Consider the following 5004-nt stretch of genomic DNA (forward strand, 5'->3'; position numbering starts at 1 on the left):
GGTGAATCACCTGTACCCCGTGGCAGTCCGAACTAAATGTTTGAGTTTAGCGAATGACCGGAGGACGTCAGCTGCCTTCATGTGGAGTGACAACAGTGAAGTATGGAGAAAATGTCGTTTCGGCTTGGGGTTTTTTTTCGTGGTTAGAGTGGGCTCCTGTTAAGATGGTACTAAACGCAGGAAGATATTAAAACATTTTACAGCATCGTGTAATGCAAACGGCAGAGGAACAGCTGTGAGATTATGATCGTTTTATCAGCATGGCATTGCACAATGTCATAAAGCAGTATATGTGAGGTAATGGTTCGTTGAAAGAACGAGTTAGAGCATCAACTTCGCTACATATCTGAGTGTCTAATATGACTATTATATTAGGTTCAAAAATGGCTCTGAGCATTATAGAACTTATCTTCTGGGGTCATCAGTCCCCTAGAACTTAGAGCTACTTAAACCTAACTAACCTAAGGACGTCACACACATCCATGCCCGAAGCAGGATTCGAACCTGCGACCGTAGCGGTCGGGCGGTTCCAGACTGAAGCGCCTATAACCGCTCGGCCACTCCGGCCGGCATTATATTTGGTTTCGGCTCTTGAGGAAAAATGGACTACCATCAACCCCCAGACATTCAGATACATCACTGAAAATGTCCCCAGTAGGGTTCAAGCCGTCATAAGGAAAGGTGGCCAAATCCAATATTAATGTCCACTATCTGACGTCCGGACACTTTTCATAAGATAGTGTACAAACCTTTTTTCTTTTGTCTTCATGAAGTGAAAATAACAGCAATGTGCTGAGTATGTTAATAATTATCAGTCGTCTGGCAAACGTAGTACGTTTTATTGGATTCATAATTCTAAATAACTAATAGAAACAATGGATGAACAATGTTAATACAAATAATTGTTTAAAAATTGGGCTGAACAAATAGCTGCAATTGGTTACGGCAACGTTATCCACCAACGTCTCTCTCAGAGAAGCTAACGGCGCTTGCAACTGGACATGACCTCCTGCATATGATTAATAAGTTAATAAGGGTTGTGTACACATTTATCCTTTATGACTGCTTGAACTTTGCTTTAGATACTTTCAATGAGATGTCTGAATGTCTGTGTTGGAATGGCAACCCATTATCCCAAAGCCAGTTATGATTGACGCTATGGACTGGAGCAAAGTAGACATCCTAACTTATCCAAAAGGTGTTACTCTGGCTTCAGGTCGGAAATCTGGCAGAACAGGCCATTTCAGGAATGTTATATTCCACAAACCATTGTCCCACAGGTGTTCCATTATGACAGAGTGTAATGTCATGCTGATCCGCTTCCTGTTATACTTTCTTGTCCGCCTCTTGTGACGTCTAGGGTCAATTCAGCATTGCACTGATGTGTCCAGATACTTTTGACAAGACAGCGTGTAACTAAGTATAACGCCGATGACTAGTAGAAATTCATTGTTAAGACAAGAGATATTGGATTTAATTGCTGAAAGAAAATATAAAAATGCAGTAAACGAAGCAGGCGGGAGGAATACAAACGTCTCAAAATTGACATCGACAGGAAATGCAAAATGGGTAAGCCGGAATGGCTAGGACAAATGCAAGGATATAGAAGCATACATCACTAGGGGTAAGACAGATGCCGCCTACAGGAAAATTAAAGAGACCTTTGGAGAAAAGAGAACCACTTGTGTGAATATCAAGAGCTCAGATGGAAAACCAGTCCTAAGCAAAGAAGGAGAAGCAGAAACGTGGAAGGAGTATATACAGGGTCTATTGAAGGACCATGTACAGTCGTGGACAAAACGAGCGAGACCCCTCGCCTTTTCGTTATGCTGATCCGCACGGCTTTAAAGTCTGCTACACAGCATAACAGGCAAGGCGACGAAGTACTACCAACATACTATGCGCAGGCGTGAAATTGACAAACTATCTGAACTTTTTTAGACTGTATTCCATAATTTGTAAGACTATATTAATGCTGATTAGTGTGTTAAATACAACACGTAAATATAAGACAGAACTGAAAGAACAAACGCTAATTGGTATGAACTGGACAAATAAAAATGAATTTCAACTTATCGAGATGACTTAACTGTTTCAGTAAGACAAAGAACCCCAGATCGTTACGAAGTAGCAAAATATTATCCGCATTCGGCCGCGAAACGGTCTGTGTCAACGTTCAGACCAGTCATACTGGATTACCGTTGCTGACCTACCATGAAAGTGTGCAAATTTAGCAATGCGTCAAGATTCATAACGAAATTCAGTTAAAAATCATTCAGTGCCACGCTTAAGTCAATTCCATTATTGACAGAAGCGGAAAAAGTAGGCAGTAACATGTATGAAATTCTACAAGAGTGTCATATTGACATGCACAGGGCGCCAGTACAGAATAAAGGTAGCGATAAAACGTATTGGGTGCGCGAGAATTTCTTAAAATTGCTTTACTGATATTCTACCTGCCTCCATAGAGATTAGAACCGAAAACAAACCAGACCTTCCTTTCACTATACTAGCAGACAACCTAGGCAAACAGCCCTCTATTATTACCCCAGACATGAACAAGCAGGCAATTTCGAAATGAAAATCTGCAGTTTCTGTTGCATAGAGCTTTCTGGACTCAAAAACATGAATTTTCTTCTTTTATGTCACCGCTTATGTGACAATCATTCGGGATGTTTATCGAAATAACAAATTACTGTTATTAGAGAGTAAATTTTGTAGGATAATTCTGCACCACCCCAGGAAATAAACGGCTACATAGCTGCCAAACGTATTCTGCATTGTTTCGAATTCTCCACTAGACTCGCCACAGCCAGAAAACGTTCATTAGCAGAAGTGTTTCTTAAGCTAGCTAGCAATGAGAATGTTCGTACTTCTAAAACGCGGTGGCATTAATACTGGGATGTGAATTACCACGTGTATAGGCAAATACATTCTATTTGCATTCCTGTAAACGTGATTTGGATCGAAAACGTAGCTACGACTAATATGCTTATGTATCGACAGCAACTAGAACATTTCGAATAAAGAGTAGCGGGTGTTATTTATGCGGCCCTCATCTTCAGTGTTTTCGTTGTTAGGATTTCGTCACCTAAACCGGTAAAAACGGAACCCTACTAGTCTCACTTTCTTGACCGTCTATCGGTCTACCCAACCCTTAAAACCCGTTTACCTCCAGAACGGGTGGACATAATAAGCGGAAATGTATCGCACTTCTTGCTGTAACCGGTCCCATGCTGGTGTAAAAAAGTGAGCTTCTATGTCAACGCAATCAAAAGATACGACGGTTTATGTAAAGAAAATTTACGCGAAAGGTCAAAAAATGGCTTCAAGAACTATGCGACCTAACTGCTTAGGTCATCAGCCCCTAGACCTAGAACTACTTAAACCTAGCTAGCCTAAGGGCATCACAGACATCTATGCCCGAGGTAGAATTCCAACCTGCGACTGAAGCAGCCGTGCGGTTCGTCACTGAAGCGCCTGGAACCGCTCGGCCACCGCAACGCGGCGAAACCCTACTCACCTCATGTATAATGATAATATATACTGTCTAGTGAGGATAAACTGTATTCGCCAGCAACTCAGATCGTTTGCTCACGGAACTTTTACGAAGCTACATTCAAACTTTGTCGAAGTCGTCTGCAATATCCATTACAAACACCCTAGGAACTTCGTATGCGATATCCACTTCTGAAGACGCTGGCAGATACTGCAGTACTATAACAAGTAGGTGGGAATTTATTGTTATTGGTCCACGCATGACACTTTATTTCAATATCAATTTAACGCGCCTAGGTGTTTGTATATGCCTGAAACTATTGAACAAAAAGTAAATAAACAACAAACGAGCCGGCCGCGGTGGTCTCGCGGTTCTAGGCGCGCAGTCCGGAACCGTGCGACTGCTACGGTCGCTGGTTCGAATCCTGCCTGGGGCATGGATGTGTGTGATGTCCTTAGGTTAGTTAAGTTTAAGTAGTTCTAAGTTCTAGGGGACTTATGACCACAGCAGTTGAGTCCCATAGTGCTCAGAGGCATTTGAACCATTTTGAAACAGCAAACAACTTCGATGTTTAAATCAAATGAAAGTCACATGTCGTAATTAAAACATAATTTCGTCGTTACATCTACATGACTACATCAACAGGATTTCTTGGCAATCCGGACTTACGTGCCTGGCAGAAGGTTAGGGTTATTTCTCTACCGTCCCACTCATTAACAGTGTGCGGGAAAAAGGACCACTTAAATCTTTTCTTGCGAGCCTTGAATTACATTATTACTATGGTTTCTTCCTGTGTTCCCGAGGAAATACCCCGATCTTGCTGAAACTTCGCTCAGTGAAAGCGGGGACAAAATAAGCGAACACGTGTCTCGGCTTATCTGCTTACACTCTACCGCTTCTGAGAAAACGACGGTCAAAGTTTTCAATGCGCTGTTACTATAGTGTAGACACCTCTTAGCGGGTAAGCATTCAACTGGAGCGGTGGCTCTGCGGCTACCATAGCGATTTCTGAACTTTGCGCTGCGAGTTCGAAACCCGGTTTTTCCTTTTTTTTCCCCTCACTCTCTGAATTATCTACGAATGTTTATTCCAATTTATGTTGAAACACTGTTGTCGTTATTCGTCAGTTAATTTACTGTGTAAAGAAATAAGTTAAAAAGGGAACACACAGTGCGTAGTGGGGCGATCACTCTGTTGTAGAAATAATTCAGAAGCCAAGATCGCTTAAATATTGTTTACTGGATAACCGGTTTCAACACACTAAAGGTGCCATCATCGGATCTGAATGTAGATTAACATTTATAAAATATTTGGTTATAACGATACATGAGGCAGCCCAGATGATGTTAGATCAGCTTGTCTCATTCGTTTATTACTTTTTAATTCATTAATTACACATAAAGTTAATTGGCGAATAATGACAACATTATTTCAACATAACTTAGAAAAAAAACATTCGTAGATAATTCTGATAGAGAGGCAGGAAAATAAAATAATTAAAAAAC

Source organism: Schistocerca nitens, chromosome 2 (genome assembly GCF_023898315.1).
Source record: "Schistocerca nitens isolate TAMUIC-IGC-003100 chromosome 2, iqSchNite1.1, whole genome shotgun sequence".
NCBI classification, from domain to species: domain Eukaryota; kingdom Metazoa; phylum Arthropoda; class Insecta; order Orthoptera; family Acrididae; genus Schistocerca; species Schistocerca nitens.